Here is a 24,376-nt window from a genome sequence, read left to right as displayed (position 1 = left end):
TCGCCTGGGTCTTCATGGAGAGGTCCGGTTCGAGCCAAACCCCAAGACTCTTGATTTTTTTCTTAGGGGCGGGAACCTCACCCATAATATCGGGCCAGACAGATGGTGGAATTGCTGACCACTTCTTCCCCATCAGCATAACTTCTGTTTTGGACCCATTAAGTTTGAGTGAGGACTCGCACATCCAGAGATGAATTTTCTGGAGGCAGTGCAGAAGATTATCTGGGCATTGCTCAAGATGAGAGAGAGAGACGACCAATTGTGTGTCGTCCGCATAGCTCACAGTCTTGATGCCGAAGGGGGTGACTACGTCCTCCAAAGGGGCCATATATGCATTAAAGAGAGTAGGACTAAGTGAGGAGCCCTGGGGAACCCCACTTGTAAGAGGAAGAGAGTCAGAGCGGGAGTTGCCATCCCAGACCTGGAACGAGCGGTCCGACAGAAAAGACTTTATCCAGGCCAGCGCGGTGCCCCCAAGTCCTGCCCTGGCCAGCCGGTGGAGCAAGACACGGTGGATCACTGTGTCAAAGGCTGCACTAAGGTCCAGGAGGATCACTGCCACTGATCCCCCCGAATCCAAAATGCACCTTGCCTCCTCGATGACAGCGAGGAGGGCAGTGTCCGTGCCTTGGCCAGGGCGAAACCCCGTTTGGGAACGTCGGAGCAGATTGTTAGATTCCAGAAACTGGGACAGCTGGACGTTAACTAGTTTTTCAGCGATTTTGCTGATGCCCGGAAGGAGCGAAATTGGTCTGTAGTTGGCCAAATCGGCGGGGTCCAATTGTGGTTTTTTGAGAAGGGCTTTGACTACCGCCCCCTTCCAACTAGGAGGAACGGAGCCTTGGGACAGTGAAGCATTAATCAGCTCCAAGACTGGAGAGACGATCACCGAGGCGACTGATTTCAGGAACCTCATGGGAGCAGGGTCACCGGGGGAGCCACTTTTCATCTTGGCCAGGGTTTTTTCAACTTCGACCAAATCTAGTGTTAAAAGTTAACCAATTACTTTACTATAGCGCATTACGCTCAAATTAATTTAGACTGCATCAAACCCACCTACTTCAATCAAATAGAAGTAAAATTTAAGTTTACTTACTTGATCCAGCTAACCAAGAACCTGCTGATGTTGTCATTGATGTCTGCTGTGGAATGAAATGAAAAAACAAAAAACAAAAATAATTCTTTGTACTGTATTCAATAATTCAATGTTTGAAAATATGTACAAAACTATTTAATGTAAAATGATGTTAAGCAACGTTAAATGGCATAGTTTGTTTATGCAATATATATTAAAAAAATCTTTTTTTTAAAAACTTGCATATAAAAGTTTTATTTTTTTAAATGTTCCGCGCTTTGAAATATGTATTATTTTTTTTCTGTCTCTTGCCATCAAATTTAATGTGAATTAGCAGTTTTATTTGTTTTTTAACTTTGGAACCGGCCTAGTGATGTATCCCTTATAAATTTACACTTTGGAAAAAACTTGAATGCTTTTATAATAAATTTATAAGTACAAATTTGTAAGTAGAAGTAATTAAGATTTTTAAAATTAAATAACTGTACTATTTGTTTTGCACAATGTGTAACTTTTTGTTTACAACTTAAAAGATGTTATAATTATTATCCTTCATTTTTTAATAAAATTCAAATTGAATTGAAAACTGAACTCATTTTATAATATAACAACAATCTTTTTTTAATAGAATAATTAAATAGACAGGTGGGTTAAAAATTAGCACTCTAACATTGGGGAGATTAATTTGGTGGAGGGAGAGAATATACTATTCTAAATCCAAAGCCCTAATCATTGAAGAAAGTGTGCAATTTGGGCCTGATTCAGAAAGGTACGTTACACTTTTGCACATGTTTACACTTTAAATTAGGCTTACTACTTTCGCTATTCACAAATTATGAGTGTAAAGTTACTACAAAGTGTAAGTTCAATGTCTCTACCCCCAGGGTGAAGCAACAGCCTTAATTTTGTGTGTGGGGGTGATGCTACTCCCTAAACCCTTACCTGCCCCTTAACCCCCTTTACTTTTTCCTAATCCCATATCATATAGACTAAGGGCCTGATTTAGATCTTGGGTTACTCAGTCATAACTATGTGACATATTGCGTCCGCCAAAATATAAATTCTATAGTATATCATGGGATTTATATTTCGACAGACAGGATGTCCGTCACTGTTGTGACGGAGTAACCTGTTCGCCAAGTTCTAATCAGTCCCTAAATCTGCCCTGTTCCCACCCACTCCCCTGTGTCCGTCCCACATTTAATGCTAAAACCTATACATATATGTGCGGAGACTCTGCAGTCAGGGTGGAGAATACCGCACTTATAAGTATAGGTAAAACATGCATTTTGTAGGTTTTGTAGTACCACAAAACATACTGCAAAGTATAGTTTGTGAATTAGGGCCATTATATTTATTATTCCAACTCTAGTTCATCAAACATTGGGTAAAGCGTATCGCTGGAGGAGAAAATATATAATTCAAGGCCTAAATCCCCAAATGTTGGATATAGCATATTTGTGAGGCCTTAGTTTTACTGTCCTAACTCCAGTCCAACACCTATTTGGTTACATGTGTATATATATATAGGAAGTGGTTCTTATGCCCTTTTAACTTTGAAAATCCGTATACTGAAGAAAGTCAGAAGGGTTATAAGGAGTTAGAATGACTTTTCTATCTCCAGTCCAACAAACATTAGGAAATGTATATGTGTTGGGAGGGGGGGGGGCAAAAACTCTGTTCTTAATCCAAACCCTGAACAATGAAGAAAGTGCATAGTTTGGAGGGGTTAGATTTACTATTCTAACTCAAGTCTAATTAATATTGTGAAATGTGAATTAATACAGGAGTTGAGAAATATACTAGTCTTACTCCAAAACCCCAACATTGTAGAAAGTGCATGAATTGGAGGACTTAGATTCAATATTGTAACTTCAGTCCACAAAATGTGGGGAAATTGTACTAATTCAGGTGGTGACAAAAATACTATTCTAACTCAAAATCCCCGAACATTGTCATGAGCGATGTAATATGTGAGGTCCTAAGCAGTGCATTGCGAGGGCGTAGGTTTTTGTTAGCTGGTTAGCTCAGTTAACTATAACTGCTGAATTTAAATGGCTTTTGTATGAGTGAAATCTGAGCATAACTAGAATGTCCCTGTAACTATTTTACATATATATATATATATATATATATTCACTGAAAAAAACATAGGTTTCAGGGACGTTATAGTTCGAAATTAGCATTTAAAAAACCTATGAAATTCACAGAAAAAACCATAGGTTTGAGGGACGTTGTAGTTAGAAATTAGTATTTAAAAAACCTTAGAAATTTATCTGAAAAAAACCACAGGTTTCAGGGACGTTATAGTTAGTTGGACATTTTACTCGTACAAAACCAGAGAAATTCGTCCGTTCTAGTTAGTAGAGCTAACTATAACTCGCGCCCCCGCAATGCACTGCTGATAACGTCACATATTACATCACTTATGACATGGTCAGTGACTTCACTCATGACATCACTGATGACATCTCAAATGACATCACTGATGACATCATCCAGTGAATGTGTGTTTCTGTAAAGATTTTTTTTAAACGGGAAGGGGGCCTCGTGTCCCCCCTCCCGAGGCCAATTTCGGCCCATGGGACCCCATCCCCGGGGCTAGCCTTTTCTTTTTTTTTTTTTTTTTTCATTATTTTTATTAGAGGGGAGGGGGACCGCGTGGCCCCCTCCCGGGCCACTTTTGGCCCCGGGGACCCCATTCCCGGGGCCTGGCCTCAGTGATTGGGACCGTGGGGGGAGTCCCAATGCCTCCACGGTCCCCCCGGCTCCCCACCTCCTGCGGGAGCCGGCATTGCTTATGAGCATGGGGAGCTGCTAACATGCAGCTCCCTTTGCTCAAAAGCAATCCTGCTTTGCTTCCTTGAAGCGAGAGCAGGTTTTCCAAAGCAGAGTTCGCTATGGCAGGGCGGGAGCATGGCTCCCGCCCTAGCAAACTCTGCTAGGGCTGGGCGCCCCGGGACATTGCGGAAGCCAGCCCTGGGGGTTGGCGGTCCCCAGGGACATTAAGGGCTCCTGGAGGGTGGCAGTGTGGCCCCCCTCCCATCATTTGCACAACCCCGGGGAAGTGGTGGTACCCGGGGCTCGGGGGGCCCGCTGGCCCCTGCATATAATTGAAGAAAGCCCTGGGGAGGTGGCAGTCCCCGGGGCTTTGGGGGTCCGTGAAGCCTCCCCCTCAAATTTGTGTCTGTGTGCCCCAGGGAGGTGGCTGTGGGGGGGCCACGTGCCATCCCGCATACAATTTGCATAGCCCTGGGGATGTGGCGGTCTCCGGGGCTGGGAGGTCCCCCGCGGGCCCCCGCGATATAATTTTGCAAATTCAGCCTTTTTTTTAATGCTTTTTTTGGCCCCGGGGTCCTTGTGGGACCCCCTGAGCAGGCCTCGGGTGTTTCTACCCTGCCCCCTTTTCTTGTTTTTTAACCTCTTTTTCCCTGTTTTCTTGTGACTTGGTTCATGTGCACGTAAGGTGCTGCCTCCACTCCTCCCCCTGTGACGTGGGGAGCCCAGTATTGCCTGCCTGTCTCCAACTGCAAGCTGAATACAAAAACAAATGAAAATAACGGAACCTTTATTATTTTATTTTTTGTATTCAACTTGCAGTTGAAGCAGTGGGGCGACGCTCCTCCACCTTAACGGAGGAGCTGCCGCTGCTATAAACACAGCATCATGATAAAAGTACAATGCCAGATTTTAGAGACTAATGCCACCATTACAAGTAGCCACTTAATTCCAGTGTAGCAGGCAACAGGGTATTTAGTTTCATTGCATCCAGATTTATGCTTTCAGTTTTCAGTAAGATAGCAATGTATCCATTTTGCAGCTTGTAAATGTACCCCGTGCTAATAGCTAACAAAATTAATCAGTTCTCTAATCGTTCTTTCTAGAGTTTATATGCATATCGCTGCCAAGCAACCGAAATCAGGAGGGTGCTCTCTTAGACGGGTCTCAAGGATGAAAGGCGAAGAAGGGGTCCAGTGAGTAGCCATTGGCCTCTGCGAGAACTGGCGCACCAATTCAGGTATGTAGGGAAATTCAGAGGATTTCTATGGAGGTGCGCAAGATTAAAAAGAGCTAGGATTTTCTAACTATAGTTCGATCTCATGAAATGTGGTGGGTTGATGTTCCTATGTACTTAGTGAAATTCTGTTTGATACAGTTTTCTTTGAGAGTCCTAAGCCTAGCTTTTCTTAGTTGGAATTGCAGAAGCAATGTTCAACCAGAGCATTTCAGTGTCTAGATAACTTTTCACAATCGCTTAGATGCGCCTCAGGTGATGGCCACTGAACAGTGTTGGGCCTTAAAAATATTGAAATATTTACATGTTGCATATTCACCTACTTGCTTGAGAAGGCAAAACAGCAAATACTTAATTATATTTTATGGTAATGGTCACAATGATAGCAATGCCTCTGTCTCAGTCTAACCTTTTTGTGTTATCTGAAGGAATCCGCTGCAACTATTATGCAGGTAAACTGAATTAATATCTGCCATTTTCATGACAGCCCCTTCAGATATCCTCTTCCGAATAGCTCACTGGTGCTCTCCTATATTATCCTAAGAGCAAAGATGGCACAGACGGTGCATAAATAGATTTATAGGATTGGAATCAATTTGTCACTGTGTACAGCAGAACAAGCTCCTGCTGATGCAACGTATATTGGAAGAGAGACCGACACTCACTGAACTGGTGAAAGATTTGCCAAATGCAAAGCAAGAATGAAGCATGAAATCCAGTCCAAGTCCCATTACTGGATTCCAGGGTGAAAGTGTGAGACATGGGATTGTAGGGCCATTACAAGGCATAATGCTCAAGGCCCCACCACTTTTACAGGACCCTGCAGTTCTGCTAAACAATCTATTTATAGATTTATAAAGCATATTTTTGTTATTATGAATGATGAGGCAGATAACATGAAAAAGTCATTAGGTGGTGCCAGGTTCTGCACAAAAACTAGGAATATCTGTTCTCTTTTTTACCTGAGGATATTTTGATACCCATTAAATCAGGTGCTTGTCACTTGGCATAAATGGAAGAAGTGGGGCCCAGGGGCGTAACACAGACCCCCGCAGCTCCCGTGGTGCAGGGGGCCCCCACGCTCCAGGAGGCCCCCTCAGCACAGCACTTCGGCCAGAGAGCTCCTGATAGAGTCTCGACGTAACTTGCAGCGGGCCCCCTCAATTTTCGTTACACCACTGGTGGGGACCCAAATCTAGTTTAACCCAGGCCTTGCAAAAACTTCTTGCACGCCTGAGGGACTGTATTAACATAAAAATGGACCCTGAAAACAGCCATTAGATCCATTCTGCAATCTGGACTATTTGCCTCCTATTGCAGCAGGCATGCATTCATAAGTTGATGTTCTCACATTAGCAATGGGAGTGTGGATACGGGCTTCATGAAAACAAGAACATTTCAGATTGTAATATAATTTAATTCTGCATTGTTAGACACACTTCATATGAAAACCAATAGGACAAATTGAGTTCCCTTGATATGCCAAAAGGTATTCATATAAAAATACATATAAGAACATTGAAACGTTGAGCTCTGCATTGAAGACCATGGAGTAGCTCTGGGCTTCTAATGGCCGGTAAAAGCTCGGAGCTCCATCACTCCAATATTGGTATTTCACAGCAACAGCTGTGAACAAAGGCCTCATGGAGCCCGTGGGGATTTCAACCCCCTCGGGCTCTGTGAGGCTTTTGTTTTACTAATTAGAACATTATGCCCTGATGGGGCGAAATGTTCGAACAGTCTTATAGCCCGCCATAGCGGGCAATACCAGCTATTAAAAGCCAGCTTCCTTGTTAAAGGCCCTCGCCTTCAGCTCAGGCCTTTATCTCTGTAGCGGGTTTTAATGGCCAGTATAGCCTGCTGCGGCGGGCTATACAGCTATATTAGAGCACTGGAATCTTGAAAGCTACATTGAAGACAATGAAGTTGCAGAAATCTGTAATCACTGGTAAAGGCCCTCTGCAGTGAGTGTTCCAGACTAACCAACCTGTAACTGTTTGTTTAGAAAACGAGGTACTTTTGCTTTATATGTTCTGTACATACTTCAAACGGAAAATATAAACAGAAAGTACTTTTAAATGTGTTGTAGGGCTGTGTTAATGAACCCTGGCTAATTATTAAAGTAAACAAAGGCAGAAGAGTACATTTTCAAATGAATAATTACCTGTTTTTTAAAGTCCTATTTAGTATCATGTCTGGGCCATTACAGACTCTTTAAACTACAACAAACAGCTGGCATATTTTCTTGGTAATATGGCAACCCTACTGGTGGCCTCAACAGAAAGAAGCAAGGAAATTGCATACCGTTTTTATTCCACCCACTTTTTTTATTTTTTATTTATTTTTATTGAATTTTCACAATAAACCGAAATAACCACAAATGACAACATTGGCATAATAGATGTGCGAGATATTCGTGTCAAATTTGTGAACTTACCGCATAAAATTTGTGATGTATCAACAGAGTTCCAAAACCTGAATATACCAAAGATAGAAAGAAAGAGAGAAAGAAAAAAGCCCTTAAAAAAGCAAAAGAAGAGAAAGAAAAAAAAAGAAAGAATGAGAAGAAAAATAGATAATAAACAACAAGAGGAAACCTGTATTAAGGGACTAATAGCATTATTATACATCTATTGGGAAATTCACTATAAGCACAAAAAATCCTGAACAAACCATAAAATATTGCATAAATAATATTACAGGGGAAACAAACTCAGCCTGATTATTCACGGGGGTTTGTGTGTATTGAACTGAAGTGTATTGAAGTAAATGTCCAAGGAATTCCATAGAGGTCTAGACCATGGTTTCCATGGAGAGTTCTGTAGCACAATATTGTCTGCACCCCTAAGGTGAAAAACCCAGTTCATCCATCCCTTATATGAAATTTTTTGTGTGTCCTTCCAATTATTAAGTACCATCTTCACTGCTGACCACTTTAAGGTTAAAAAAAAGGCCCAGCTGGGAATTATCTTGTGGTGATCATTTCTTGTTATGAAAGGCCAACATCCGGATATATGTTTTCTTAGTCCTCATTTGCATTCAGTGGCAGCATGGGAGACGAGCAGCGCGCATGCGCACAGTGCACAGCTCGAGCTGTCACTGGATTAAAATACTTAAATTGTAGAGTGACCTCAGGGGCCCTTCTCCCTCACATTACAGGCGGTGCGTTGCTGGGCCAATGCTCTAATATAGCCTTATAGCCCACCATAGCGGGCAATACCGGCCATTAAAGACCTACTCCTTAGGTAAAGGTCCCAGCCGAAAACGCTGGAGCGGGCCAGTATAGCTCACAATGACAGGCAATAAGGCACAGAAGTTCATCCTTAATGTATTTAGTTCTATGACATGTTTCATCCACAAGTGTGCAGAAATTGTTCAAGGCTCCAGATAATAAGGCAAGTAAAAACAATACACAGAGGAACATTTCACACTCAGCACTACCAGGTACCACGCGTCAGAGGTTAAACTAACGCATTTTAATGCTAGTGTCTGCGTCACTGCATTAAAATGCATTTGTCACGCATACAGAGCTCCCTGACTAGCTTTGGGGGATTAGCAGATTTACTCCCACATTATGCTATGCTGCTGTAATAGTACATGAGTGGATGGACAACTGTAAAGTACAGTTTCCTAATACAAAGTGTGAACTTTCAGTTTTTAAATCATGGCAGTCGCAGGTGTAAGTTCAAGTTACGGATTTAAATATCTTTTTCAACTTGGCCCAGCCAGTCTGAAAGGTTACTTCTGCCCGTTATTTCCACTGGGTGCATCAAACCGCCAAGATATCAGCGGTTCTGCAAGGCATTTCAAAGGCAGTCTACTCTCTAGGAAACCTTCGACTTGCTTCCTGTGATAAGATGGGTTTAATGAGTCAAGGTCAGCTGTGGGAATGTGACCTAATTCTGAGCCTTTGAAGGGGCTGACAGAACTGCAGTGGGGGCCTGCTTTCACGACATTTTCAAGATTTAACCAACCCTTCTTTCTCTTGTGTTAGCTTTGCCCACATTCTTTAAAAAAACGGTTATGCAATAGGAAGTCTATTACATGCAATGCACAGGCAAACCCACCCAGCGGCACAGCAAGGGTGCTAAGGACCCAAATGCAAGCAAGGGAAATGGGCCTTCCCGCCCCCAGGTTTGGTAATAAAAGAGAGACATACCTGGGATACAGGGGGCTCTCAAACCTGACTTCACTGTTCCACTGTACCTGCACCTATCTACACCTCTATAAACGAATGTGTAAGACTTTTACGCAGTAGCAGCTGCTACTCAGCGGTGGTGAGAGGGGGCAGCTCGCAGAAGGGGGGATCAACTAAAATTTAAAAATCATTTATCTGCCTGCTATCTGCCGCCTCTTGATTCTCTTCACCCACTTTCAGGATTCCAGAAGCAGGAACAGGAAGCACCCAGGCTCCCAGACTACTCCTGGTCTGGAGAGGGACTGGGAGGATGTGCATTTTCTCCACCCAGGCTGTACAATACAACTTGGTGGATAACATGCAAAGTTCACATGGCTGTTTGGCCGGCCCAAGACGGCCAGCCAAACCATCATGCGCACTTAAGAGATTGCTCACCACTCCTCTCCTGCTCCTGTCACAGCCCAGCCCCGCCCTGCCCCTAACCAGCTGAGCCATGGAAAAATAAAATGACAATAACAAAGAGTTATTGTCATTTTATTTTTTCCTTTTTGACCTGCTCACAGAGCAGTGGGGCGACTCTCCTCTGCCTTAGCGGAGGATGCGCCTCTGCCTTTACGAGTGCTTTGCTTTTTTTAAACCTAATTGCCCGCATACACGTACAAATTTATAGACTCAAACTTATGCTAGAAACTACACGTTCCAGCATGCTGTTGGCTAAATTGGCATGTTTGGCTATGGGTCTCACATTAACACTAGCCCAGCTTTTATTTATGTACATGCACTATAATCCTTAGACCGCTGTGTTCTCTAGTGGATTCAAATGGACAACATTTTCAAAGCAAAATTTCACTGCAATGGGGAATCTGCACTTCTTGGTGTAGGACAGGGATTGCTGTGCCCCCTGTCCTGGCTACTGTACCTCGCCAATGAGTAAGGAACGGGTTAAAACCTGTCCCTGCACACCCCCACCCCCATCCCCACTCTGTCAATGTGCACTATACTATAGATTCTGATATCTTTCCGAATCTAAATAACTGACTAACCTAGAACTGACTAACCTATCCGCCACTTAAAATTTACTTGCATGTTTCACTATACTAATTCAACACTAATCCTCTATGGGTGCCGGAGTAACGTGCTACTCGCCGAAAAAGCGCTTTGACGCCTCGTCAGGGGTCGTAAGGCACTATATAAATGCAATTATAATTACAATACTTAATACTTTATAAGCGTTTACTGGTGATAATAAATTGTTACCTAGCACCTATAGGATGGGTAATTTTAGGAAAGGTGTATGTTGGGGGGGTTGGTAGTGGTGACTTGGGTGGAAATAACCTGTGCAGAGTAGTAGGATTATACAGTGTGCTCTACCTGTGGAACAAATAGGCCAGTAGTCTTTGTGGCTCAGAGCGGGCACTCTGGTGGTTTCACTGGGGGTACCAAAGAGTAGACTATGTATAAAGTATGGTGTGCATTAGGCTCCACAGCGCTGCTGAGGATCACACATGGACCGAGCAACAGAAAGATCCTATCTGCCCCACCTGAAAAATAAACATGAGGTAGTGGGTCAGTGGGGCCTTACTGGCGTAAAAAGAAGAGGTCTATCAATAATGCAAGGAGCAGATCAATTCAATAGGGCTGCCAAGGATCACACAAAGGCAGGACTCTCATGTGTTATCTCAATTGGTTAATGCAATCACTGCAGAGAGTTTGTGTGAAACCAGCAAGAAACAGAATTGACTCCTGCTTGGTGCATTGGGATATAGTGACTTTGTTTTGTAGTGCTACGTGGTCCCATCCTGCAACTGAAACTTTATGAATTTGCACATTGTTTTAAAATTGTATTACACACAATATAAGACAAGCTGATGCAAAACGTGGAGACATTTAGTGTTCTTTAAAAAGCAAGTGTTATTCTTCCATTTCAGGAGTTTTTGAGCGGTTTCTAAATATTTTTTAGACTTCCTCATTGATCAAAATGTTGTTATTTCTGACATTCATCTCTTTCCATGCACTTCATTGCTTGGTTTTACTTGCAAAATAGTGTCACTCTTGGTGTCACACATTTGGCAGTAGAATGTCACTCATACGTGTACTGAAACCATGGAAATGTCACACATAAGCAATCTGGAAACTTGGCAGCTATGTTCCAGTACTCTAAAAAATGCAAAGCGCTAGCTCGCTTCCTGAATTTAGCTCTGCTGTTAGCTATGTGCTGCATACCCCGTCACTGGAAAACCGGTACGCCTCCTCTGGCAGCAGTGTGGCGTTGTTGGGTTGTTTCTTGGGCTGAATCCGAAAGTAAAGCACTTATGTGGAGACAGCCAGGCTTGTCACCACTTTCAAGACTCTACTTAAAGACACTGCCCTGCTTCTGTGGAGTGTAGACAACCAACCCTGGCATGCACTATAAAGCCACACTAACTGTAGTCAGTTTTACCCAATCGTGACCCCTGTCAATAATCCCTGATCGAACGTTATCAATCCACTTTAATAGCTCCAGGTAAATCCAACCCCGTTTGCCCTTCGATGTAACTACATCCAGAGCGTAACCACACCCTCCTCAAATGACTTCGCTACCTACTTCTCTTCTTTGCCTAGCAAAAGCAATACATTCGTAGTACCTCTCTTTGGCCCTTCTAGGATTACACTGAGTTACTATGTTTTAATTTCCTTTCTCACATTTGAATCGTCGATTTCGTGAAACTGACATAATGGTGGACTTGTGGGGTGATTGCATGTAAGTGTCATAACATGATGTTGCACACAACCATGGCCTGGGTGAGTAAAGCCAGGTACATCCCATATGTCGAAATATAGTCTTGCTGGAAGCCCAGTGGGCATATCAGGAGAACTGTAAACTGCATGATGTGCACATTTTTGTGTCAGATAACACAGTAAAGATAAGTTTAAAAAAAAGAAGTGTCATAACCGCTATAACATATAAAACGTGAAACCTCTGCCTGAGAATACCTACATTTGTATTCAGCTTTCTAGACATCAAGCAAGCTGTAAAACCCATGAATGTATAAGAGTAAAAGTTAACTAAAAAATCTTTAAAAAAATATTCATAAAGTGACCCTTGACTAGTAGGTTTGGAGGGGGGGTGGCTTTACATATCTGACCTTTTCATAGAATAAATACATGGCCTGCATTAAGCATCGAGGATTGGAGAAACAGAACTAGGGACATATATGAGGATGGTGATGGGCTTCAGACAGATCCCTTATGCTCTCTCCCGCTCCCTCCTGCTTGTTGCTCGCTCCTTGTCCCCACAGGCACAGAGGGGCCGATTCACAGAACTAATCTGAGACAAAATCCTAAACTTACTACTTTTGGTATTCACAGAAGGCATTTAGTAGTAGTAAAGTTAGAATTTTGTCTTAAGTTAGTATTCTGTCTTAAGACCAAAAATTAAGACAAAATCCTAACTTAAGACAAAATACTAACTTTACTACTACTAAATGCCTTCTGTGAATACCAAAAGTAGTAAGTTTAGGATTTCATCTCAGATTAGTTCTGTGAATCAGTCCCAGAGTGCTCTCTTGATGGCTTTCTCACGCACTCCTCGACTCTAGTATTGACTCAGTCAATCTCCTCTAATGGCCACCAAAACTCTTTAAAAACATGCCACTCTACATTGATGAGCCTATTGGGTACGACCATACTCACAACACCTGCAGGTTACGGAAAACTCTTTCTTGCCGCAGAAATCATTGTTCTGTTGTGTTAAGCAGTTTGTAAAGCGCTCGATTACACGGAGGTGTCTTGGCGCTAAAAGAGACTTGAGCACAACTGGATTTTGGTGGCCCTAAGGACAAAGCTGCAAACTCCCACTTAGTCCTCTTAAATCTAAGGACAACATTTAACAGACAGAATTCCTAAAATTCATCTGGCACAACTCAGGGAAGCCAGGAGCCAGCTACTACAGTACCCAACAGCACCCATCATCAACAAACGCTATTCACTCTTACCCTCTGCCTGGCAGTAGAAGATGTCACAGCACTCAGCAAAGCCCCCAGTCCCATTGCAGCAGATAGGAAGACGCCATACTTCCACAAGTCAATGACCATGGCTCCATCACCTTACCAAGGAACGAACGTGTACACACTCCTCACTAGATGAATCAAAGGTCTGTGATGGAATCCTCAGAAGCGTATCAGGAAGGCTCCCGAACATCGATTGGACTATTTGGCCACAGTAGAATGTAAACACTGCCTATTACAGGACCCAACCTGTTAATGCAGTGCCAGGTCTTGTGGTTGAGGGCCACTGCTTGCAATGCGAACTGGAAGGTATAAAGAGGAAAGGAGATGCCTTGGTCACTCCAGAACCCCATTCTGCAACCATAGAGAGGCGGCCACCGCAGTCAATGAAAGAAGCTCAGCAGCTTGTGGGATTCATCGAAAGGTTTTTCATTTAAATGCAAGAAAAACAAAAACGGTTCTGCCAAGTGTTTGCGAAGGATAGACAGGAGCTTCATAACCACCCAACCGAGCAGACCGTATTCTACAGCTGATTGTCACAGATAAATATCTAAGTGGTCCAGGAAGGGAATACACATAACTACAGGGACCACTCGCAATCATGGTAATAGCCAGAAAAATAAAATACTGAATCAACCCAGGATGGCACAGAGCAAGCAAGCAAACTGAACGAGCCCAGCCCTGCCTAAGACGGTTTGGGGTTGGGGTACTCCCCCCCCCCCCCCCCCAATGTATCTTTTCAAACATTAAGCAAATGGTGAAATCTATAGGGCACTATTCAAATAGTTTCGAAAGAAAGATAAAGTTAAGAAGCGTTTGGAATTGGGTGTGACGAAATACCTTTACATTTTTTGTTAATCTGCAGTAAGCGGATGCGAAACCTTTCTCAATTCTGCACATGGCTGTCCATCGACAGTGCATCTAAACAGGTTCCCAAAAAAGGGAGCACGTCAGTAGCGTAACTATAGCCCAGAAGGCACCCACGGTGAGGGGGGGGGGGGGGGGCAAGCTTCAGGGCCCCTCTGCAATACTGTGCATGTGTGGCATGCCCCTGTCTTGAGAGCTCCTGACTGGGTCCGGAGCATGGGGGTCCCCCTCCATGCACTTTGCAGGGGGGCACCCTCTCAAGTTTCATCACGCCACGGAAGCACATGCTTGGCGTCTGCCCTTTAGGGTGACCCTGTAGGCAGGTGATGCATACAGACTTCCCTACTGGGAAAGTTGCTTTCAAGAGCACTGCCAGGTGTCTGGAGCAATGGAGTGTTAAAAATAAAACGCAACACATTGGGAAGCCTAAAGTTCAACTAGCGTTTCGTCAAAATAGCATGCAGCCTAGCAAAAGATCAAAGACAATTGTCATTTCAACTGACCAGGGCTCTCGATGGAAAATGATCAGCTGGAGCTGAAAAGTAAAATGTATAGAAAATTAGACCAGTGTATATAAGTTTTCTCTTTATACAAGTCAATGGAACTTCGTCATGTGACAGAAACTTGTTTAAGGTAGCCAATTTGCAGGTGGCAGGATTGTGAATAGTACAATACATTGTTTAGATACGTTGAAAAGAAGATATCAAATTTGTGTGTATTTTCATAAGGAAATCAAGAAAAAGTTCATTCATTTCATGGTATTCCAGATCAGTCTGACCCTCCCCAGGGCTGTTAGAGGGGGTTTATTCAATAAGAACATGTATTAAAGAAATTGCATTGAAGCAGTCAAAAAGCAATAGGATTTAGAAGTAGGTCAAGCAATCTTGGAATACAATTTTATATTTGTGCAAGATATATACCATGTTTTTTCCATTTTAACTTCCACTTTCTGTCACTTTCCATATTGCCCTTTCCACGTAGATTATCAGTCATATACTACGGATGACAAAGGGGGAGGGGGGGATGATATAGAAGCTTGAGAAAACAGCTTGTACGTAGATAATGAATTCCACCAGGCAACCGTGTGTTATGTTTTTTAATGAAATTCCTGTCACCCAAATACCACCTTTTCATTAAAAAAAATAATAATAGTTTGGTCCACAAATACCAGCTTGTCATTTTTCATCAAATGCTCACCTGTTCTACTAACCCTCATGGACAAAGCGTGTTTTTCATACCCATGTACGGCAAACCTGTCTCAGATGCACAGCATCTTGTGTTATCCACTAGGAGTTGATGACAGGTGCCCCATGTAAAAGACACAGTCATACCACACACTATGCCTTTGTCTGGCTATTATACATTTTCGCTTCTGGAATGGGAAAAGTAATGTAACAGCTTGGTTTTTCAAACTGTAAGAAATTAGAGGAGGGGTATCCAACCTTTTCTGTAGTGCTAGCTACTTCTGATCACTAAATATCATTGTGAGCTACTGAAGGCTAAGCAACTCGTGCATTGTTACCAGACACCCTCACGTCAAGCTCCCTTGACTTTAAGCCTAAGGTCCATAAAACCAGATACTATGGTCTGAACAAAATACTTTGACTAGGGTCACTATGAGAGGACTGCCACGTGTATCAGTGAGAATATGGTCTTTGGGGATCATGAACATGTGTGAGTATGGATAAATGTGTGGGTGTCTGAGAGCCTATGTTGTATGTACTTGTGGCATTGGAATACCTTTTGTGATATGTGGCACTGTTACATGTGTAATACAAACATATAACCATTTTTTTTTTTAATGGGAGGAATTTAAAGTGCGGAAAACATTCTGCAAAAACGTTCATAGTGCAGATGCCATATGTATAAAAGAAAAAGAGAGCCATTTGTTTACATGGGAGGAATTTAAAGTGAAGAAACATGCTTCATAAAACATTTAGACATAATTGGCTAAATTGAAAGTGGAGAAAAACATTAAGACTTAATGTTTCATCAAAATATTTTTCTTCACTTTAAATTTTTCCCATTTAATGAAAGAGGACTGAATTTTTTTAGTTATAAATTTGGCACAGTGTCTACTGGCTACTGAGAGCTAGAGGCCTGCTGTTTGCAAATGTGACACTTTGAAATGGGGGGAAAAGTAAAATAAAGAGTTAACTTACTCATTAGGTAAATTGTCATTTATTTAAATTTTCTACCATTTAAAAGCACCCAGAAACATAATTTTCTTCTCCACTCCAATATTGAGTTGACAAGGACTTATTTAAGAGTTAAATACCTCAGTGCTTCATTTCTTCACCTCTGTGACCTGGGTCATCATAGAAAACTTTATTCGATCTTTCTTAAATCAGATCATAAAAGCACATAAAAAATACATAAAAGCAAGGTACAAAGGCATTACAAACCACAAGCAATAAAAGAATCCCCAATATTCATACATGAGACACCTATTTCCTTTTCTGTATGCATGCCCACAAACAGAATGCCACCGCGAGACAGACCAACGGGTTGGGTAATGATTCAAAACAAATACAATGCAACTTGACATAAACAAATGTGGTGCCTCTTTAAAATTGGGATAGTAAATCTCTTTCTCTCCTGGGCATACAAACTGCAGAAAAGTACCAAATGTAAATCAATTTGTCATGACTTAAGATCGCATGGGCACAGGGACAATTCTGAGTACTTGAATCTTCTGGCTGAATACCCCAGCATCAATGGGATCAGGTTCAACCAGAACCTCATCAAGACAAACAAATGGTTTGGGAATGAGACCTCTGCTAAATAAGAGAACTCTCCCTCTACCAATGGGGGGGTCAGTTGATACATACGGACCATCTGAGCTCCGTAGTTCCTCTCCCTGCGTTCATATTAAGCCCGCAAGTTAAAAGTCTCAACCAGTCTTTGCTTTGAGAACTTTTTGCATAAAATGAGATCTTTAAAAAGATTTACCAGGCCTAAGGCGTTAAGTTCCCTCTCAACATATTTTAACCATCCACTCTTAGTGTGGTTTTCAAATTTTAATAAATCTCTAATGATCCTTTGATTTAGGGGAACAGTAACTCGACGCCAGATTGATAGCCATAGCAACAGTGGGGCCATGCGAATTAAGTCGATGTATGGGAGACCCAGTTCTATATGGGAAACATAGTTTAAATATGACTGTGGCTGGGAGCCTAATGATTTAAAAATTTTATTTTCTGTGGACTGGAGAGTGTCAATAGGGACCCTCCCCCATACCCATGCCCCATAAGACACAGCTGATACTGTTTTAGCGTGATAAATCTTTTTTATAGGGTCAAGAGGTTTGGAGCCTAGCCTCTTATAAAATGATTTTAGTGCCGCTAACCTCCTGTCCATAACCATAACCCTGCCTTCCACCAGGTGTGTCCACGAAAGGTTGTTATCAAAAAGAACTCCCAGGTAAGGAAACAAGTTTACCATCTCAATTTTTATAGAGTCCATATGGAAGTATGTGATTTTTTCCTTTTTCCCTCCACTTGCTACTAGTATGAAAGACTTTGCCTGAATAACTTTAAGGTCCAAGGTGTTCATAAAAGCTGCATATGCTGTAATAAGGCGTTGAAGGCCCAGACCTGTTCTAGAAAGCAATACGGCATCATCAGCGTATGCCAAAATGGGGATACGTTGGGAATCAAAAGTAGGAAAGTCCAATGTTTCTCCCATCAGCACCTTCTCCACACCGTTTGTGTGGATTGAAAAAAGAAACTGTGCAAGGACGCAGCGATGCCTTACCCCTTTTCAGATGTTGAAGGGGTGGGTTTGCTCCCCATTCTTCCCAAACCAGACTGTTGCAGTGGCATGAGAATACAGTTACCGGATGAAATCAATTAGGGAGTGTTCAATTCCCATCTCTGCCATAATATTCCAGAGCTTTGGGTGGGGCACGCAGTCGAAAGCTGCGGATAAATCCATAAAGGCAAGATATAGCTTCCCACCCTTGGCTCTGGTATATTTAATCATAATGAGGGAAAGGTTCAGGCACTGATCAATAGTGCCCTTCCCTTTGTTGGAATCCATACTGGGTCTGCATTAGAAGATTCCTGTCTCAAGCCCAGTGTTCCAATTGGGACAGGAGGAGACGACCAATCATTTTAGCTGTAGTATCTATGAGAGATATGGGTCTATAGATTTTTGGATTCCCCTTATCTCCCTTTTTGTGGATAGGGACTATTGCACTCGTCCTCCATGAGGGTAATGGGCCTGTTTGCGCAATCTTATTAAAAACATTTGTCAGCACGGGGACCCAAAGATCCTGATCCATCTGAAAAACATCTATGGGAACCCTATCCGGGCCTGGCGCTTTTCCCTTAATGCAAGCCTCTAAGCCACGCTTTACCTCTGAGAGAGAGAACACTAATTTGCCATGAGAGATAGGCCCTATTAGGTTATGGGTGCTGGGCGTGGTATCAATAAGGGAAAAATACTTGAGTAGTGTGCGACCCAATCTTCTTCACCTACGTGGGACTATAGCGTGGGTTCTTCTTGCATCTTAAAGTAGGGGGCATTAATCGCATTCCAAAACTCTTTACTGTTTCCTGTCTCTGAGGTCTCCTTTAGTCTTGTCCAAATCTCCTCCCTTAGTACCTTTTCCCTAGACCTTCTAGCCATTTTGAACTCCTTGCGCAGTGATGCAGTTAATGATGTGTCTCTAGGTTGAGCCCTGAGAGCAATTGCTAGCGCCTTTCTTGATTTTGAACAGGATGTATCAAACCAGCCCTTTGTCCTTTTGGGTTTATGACGTGTTAACGCTCTACTTATGTTTTCTAGGATCATCATGAACCCTAGTAGTGTTACGCAGGGAGAGATAGTCAAATCCAAGCAGGTTTCGATACTATTAAGAGAGTTAGCCACCATTTCGAGAAGAAATTTAGAGCTCTCAATCTGTGCCCACTTTAGCTGGTATCCATTTCTTCTCGCTATGCGTGGTGGGTCATCACCCTGTGTGGTGGAGACTTCTCTCGTGACAGATCGAAACTCGCAGGTTAAAATGGCATGGTCGCTAAAATTGTAAACTGGGTATCAGCGTTGGAGCAGAGCTCATTAAAAGGGTTGGAGACCAGGATAAAATCAATTATTGTTTCACAATCAGACCGTCTAAAGGTTTTTAACAGGTAGTCTGACAGGGAAGAATGATTATTCATAATCACCAATTTCTTGGCTGATAATGCTGGATTTAGACTATTACCGTAGGTTGAGTGGGAGAAATGAGATATCGGATTACCCATTAGGTCCACCAAACCACATACATTCTCTAAGTTAGGTTTACAAGGATGAATATTAAAATCTCCAAGATTTATTTATTTATTTATTTTAGGAGTTTTATATAGCGCTAGCTGGACCCAAGGGCATCAGAGCGCTTCACAACAAGTAACTTATATGCAAACAGGCATTGCAGAGATCATAGTAGAACATAGAGATTTGTGACTAGTAGAGTTTAAACAAAGGAGTAATTGAGCGAAAGGAAACATGAAGAGTGCAGGTCACACAGAACAAGTAGCCGATAAGTTTTCTTGTTCGGGCGGAGGGAGGGGATAGGATTTCCAGAAGAGGTCCGGGCGGTAGAGGATGTCAATGCCATATGACATGTATGGGTTCCTTTAACCTTGGTAGTATTTCGTCCAATTCCCTATTTACTTAATCTACAGCCAGGTGCATGTTAGCCCCGAAATTGTTATTGTAGAAATTAATTAAAAGCCAAATGCCTTGTTTGGCCAGCTCAAGGATGAGGATGTGAAAATGCTAGCTCTTGTCTATGATGCAGCACCTAAAACCCTGGTAACGGGGAAAGCAAAACCCATACCGGTATCCTCCCCTACGTCACAGACCCAACGTCACACTAACTCATTCACACATGCAGTCATTGGTGGGCCCATAACACCAACACTCACACTAACCATTCACCGATCTGCATGCAATTGGAGGGATGAGCGGTTCGAGCGGTCGACATGTGGTTAATTTACAAATTATACATCAATACTCCTTCCTACATACAGATCTCAATCCTGATCATCAAGGCACTCCTCCCACGTGGTCATTGGACCAGAATAGTTGGATTGTTGATGGTGATCTAGAACCAGCTAAAACACATTTCAAGATTTAGATCTTATCCTTCTTAATAAACCACAAACTCAATTCTTGTTCATCAATATTTGTTTATTTAAAATTTCTTGAAAGGATAGGTTTGCATTTTGAAAGTTTATATCAAATTTCAAGTAAATCGCAGAACATCATATTTACCTAATCTGGCTATCTGAAGTCCTCTAAATCTTTAGGTCTGCATACTCAGATCTGTTATTCGTCTAAAGTTCAAAGTTCTTTGCTCAGCACGCTACAGTCACAAAGAATAGGTAAAGACCAGAGACGTGCAAGCATCTGTCAATGTCCATAGAATTAGGAAAAGTTCGCAGTCGTCAGGTAATTGGGTAAAATCCGGACCATCTAGGAATCAGGAAACGCAGCAGTCACCCTAAGTAGTAGAGTTCGCGTAGCGTCGTCGTCGTTGTCATCGGAAAGAACGATTGCGATAAGCATGTGTCCCTCTCTATTCTACTGCATATTTTTATAATAAAGCAAGAAGATACATTTTGTTATTTTAATGCAGTCGTGATTGGTCGGTTGAGATCGTCCGACAGGAACTTTTTTGGGATATTGGTACAGTTCAAGGGGTGATGTCACACGGTCATTTAATGTCGGTCCATTCTGGTTTTCTGTAGACGTCCATTGTCTTTCGTCTTGGCCGTCATCCCACAGTGACCTTGTTTGAGAACACTAGGATCAGGGTTCATGATGAGGTCTGGAAGGCTTTGTTGCTCCTGCGCACTTCACTCCGTGCCTCGTGGGACAGTGGCCACTTCATCGTGTCACGTTGACGGCCATTTTGAGATTTAGACCCAAACGCCAGCTTAAGCGAAACAAACACAAAAGAGTAATTAATGCATAGAAATAATAAATCTAATGTTAACCCCTTACTAATCCCTCTATGTGCTTGTATTTATCTAGCGTATAGCGACATTTAAAGCATTTAAATTCACCCTTTTGGTCCTCCTCTCGGGCAACATTACCAAGACATCTCAAAAGCAACATATATTATGCAGTATTCTATTTATTACATATACTACTGTTAGTATGCGAACAGATTTTAGTCATAAAGGTTATTTAGCCATGCAATATGCAATCCCACGTGTAATTTGGATATTAGTAATGTTGGTTTAATTATTCATGCAAACTCATTTAATAATATTATAATTAATAGATTATTCGATTAGTATTTTCATGCAGAATGGGAGAGGTATACAACATTTTGTGCTACCCGCTCCATCATCTATAAACTGCTTTATCAGAGCTGACGTATTGGGAATCAATGTTAACAAGCCCCCCTTTGACCTCCCTGATGACGACGGTGCAGCCCTAGTTTGAAAAGAGTGATAGCCATTTAAAAAATTGCGTCTGTTGCCCTGGTCTCTTGGAAGGAAATGATATCACAGTTCTGCCAAGTTTTAACCCACTGATCATCACCCAACTTATGTGTTATACCCTCTACATTCCAGGATGCTAACAAATAAGTGCTAGCCTCACCTGACTTCTGCACAGATGCTCTAGGGGACTCAATGATGTCAGGTGGTGCAGTCTGTAATAGGGAAGAGCCCTCAGGTAGCCTTGGGGCCAGTCAGTCACAAAGGTCCAGACCTGAGAGCGGGGTAAATCTATATGACGTAGATATGCCCATATTTCCCAGGGAGTTTCCCATGGAGATAATAATTTGTATGACCCTCTTTATAGTTTCCTATTGGTTCCAGAGTTCTATGAGGGGGAGGGGTATACAAATGACTCAAAGGGAGGGCTACAATCTGGGAGTTTCTAGATTGAACTCTGTGTAACTGAAACCAAAGCGATCTTGGTATTGATGAACTATTAAAATTAAGTACCACACAGTCGCCTTCCAGATTTTTTAGTTGATCCCACCCACCTAACCCTTCTCGCCATAATAATATGGTTAGCAAGGCGTGACCCCCCCCCCCCCCCTCATCCAGCCTGTTGTATGGGTAGACAGCCAGTGAAGAGATTTATCAATTAGCTGGGTTGTAGATTCAAACTGACCTTCCTTCAGGATGGGAAAATTACCTAAGACCAGTACAAGGGGAGCCGCTGAAGGTGGTAAGTGCAGCGGTTCCGACCTAATATTAGCCTGTCCTTCAATGTTTTCCCCCTGATTTAAGGTAACAGCATTGGCCCCCACGGTTTTACTTAGGTGTGAATTACATACAGCCTTATCCAAGATATTACTAGCAATGAGGAGGGGAATAGTTACAAGTTCAGTGCAATTAGAAGAGTTGCCAGTCCTTTGCACGAAGCTGGTTAGGCCCTGCAGAGCAAGGGATGGAGCAAGAGTACTCAAGTACGTGTTTCGACAAGTTCCCTGAGCCTTTTCTCTGTGTGCCCTTTGCCATTCATCCATTTTTACAGCGGGGTATAATGGGTCATAAATCTGACTTAACCACTGCTAATTATCAGGCCTTGCTGGCTGCAGCCTGAAGAAAATAATGTAAACTGGACACAGCCTTCCCTTAACTTCAAAAGAAAAATGTGACCCTATGCTTTTTTTTAAATGAACTTAAAGCTGTGAGCTACTCTGAAAGTGTCAACCAGCTATTGGTAGCTTGCGATCGACTGGTTGGAGACACCTGGTGTAAAGTATTTACACAGCACTCAAACAGTAATATAGTGTAAAATCAATACAAGAAAAAATCCAAACCAATTTAGAAAACACAGAGAGTAATTTACTTAATTAAATGACACCAAAACAATACAAGTCCAATAAGTAGAACCAGGAACATAGATTTTTAATAATTGACCTAAAAATAGTGCCACAAAACACCAACTGTGGGTATCTGGTTGCGTTGGGCTGGGTCAATATCAAGAGTTAAGGCATAATACGATGGCTCACCAGTTGGATACAGGGACCAGGTTCATCCAGATTAAAAGTTTCCCATCTGCCTTAGAAACTGTTCTGGAGAAAAAGCGGTTGTTGACAAGTAGTCAGCAGGAAAGGCTGGAATTTGGATTAGAAGCAGTGCTTGATGACTGCGGCCTGCTGAAGAGCCCGATCCTGGTGTGGTCAAGGCAGGAAAGTTATGAGTGGACAAAGTCCATGCCCAGGAAGGCCTAGATGTCAGACAGTGGCTACTCAACATTGGTCCTGGTGAAGCCCTCTACAGTCAGACTTAGAAATGTTTCTGGAAGACCAGATCTCTTTTAGCTGGGTACACAAGCAAGTTGAGGCCAATTGGCAATGTGGCATAGATGGTGACCCCGGTCCTTGTTGGTTCTCCAGGCAGAAAGTTGGTGAAAAGTTTCTAAGTTCCACTTCTTGCTTTTTGGGATAGGAGGAGTAGCACACTCTAACACCAGCCAAGCGTCCGGGTTTTGGGGGCACCTCTTTGGGTTTAGAAAGCACTCCAACAAAGGCCAGAAGCAGGGTACAAGGAAGGTCCATTTAGAACTGTTCACCTGGACAGTTGTAGAGAGAAAGGTCTCTTGAAGCATATTGTCTCCATGTAGCTTGAACAGGAGGTCAGGCAACTGCCCTCCTGTCTGGGGTCCTGGGTACAAGACACAAGGATCCAGTTGTCCTTAAGGTTTATCAGGGAGCAGGGCAGTCCTTCTTCTGATTCTTCACAGGTCCATGAATGTTCTGAGGAGGTATGTGGGATCTACATTTATGCCCAGTGCCCTGTGGGTGAAGGGCGATCCTTTGTTCACTCCCTAAGCCAGTCTGGTCAGTTCCTCCCCTCCCACTGGCTTTGGAGCCAACCTAACTAGAGGGGCAAAAGGGAGGCAGGTCTAGGTGTGAGATTCACCTGACAATGACAGGGTAGACACCCTTTGAAGCTCACGAAGGGGCTACGTACAGCCCTCGGGCCATCCTGTCATGGAAGGAGATCCTCTCCCCAAACCAAGATCTCTTTGTTCAATCTCTGAAAGCAATACACTTCTCACCACAGGGAGCCATCAGGGATGAGGAGGCAGCTGGACTCTAGCTGGAAACCCTCTCTGTTTAAGGCAGGAAAATGCCAACTTTCTAAAGTGTAATTTCCAAAATAGTAATATAAAATCAAACCTGATCATTACGCGGAGTTGAAATTACTATTAGGATGAGTCCTTGATATATTTTTCTAACAGTTCCTAAACTGAATTCAGCACTTATCAAATGTAATAGGGTTAACTAGTGTTAACCTATAGAAAGCCAGCCTTGCCACAGTGAATAACTACTT

The 24,376-nt window shown here is 42.6% G+C and overlaps 1 long non-coding RNA gene across 1 annotated transcript in view; it reads left to right on the top strand.

The window, feature by feature from the left end:
• Positions 1-4,957: 4,957 nt before the first annotated feature.
• Positions 4,958-24,376, top strand: part of LOC146805590 (uncharacterized) — a 383,489-nt gene continuing 364,070 nt past the window's right edge. Inside the window, exon 1 of the long non-coding RNA XR_014967860.1 lies at positions 4,958-5,093. This is a non-coding gene — a long non-coding RNA (uncharacterized LOC146805590). The remainder of the gene's footprint in view (positions 5,094-24,376) is intronic.

Source organism: Triturus cristatus, chromosome 8 (genome assembly GCF_964204655.1).
Source record: "Triturus cristatus chromosome 8, aTriCri1.1, whole genome shotgun sequence".
NCBI lineage: Eukaryota > Metazoa > Chordata > Amphibia > Caudata > Salamandridae > Triturus > Triturus cristatus.
Note: the sequence above shows the minus strand (reverse complement) of the source record. Positions and strands in the feature narration are given on the sequence as shown.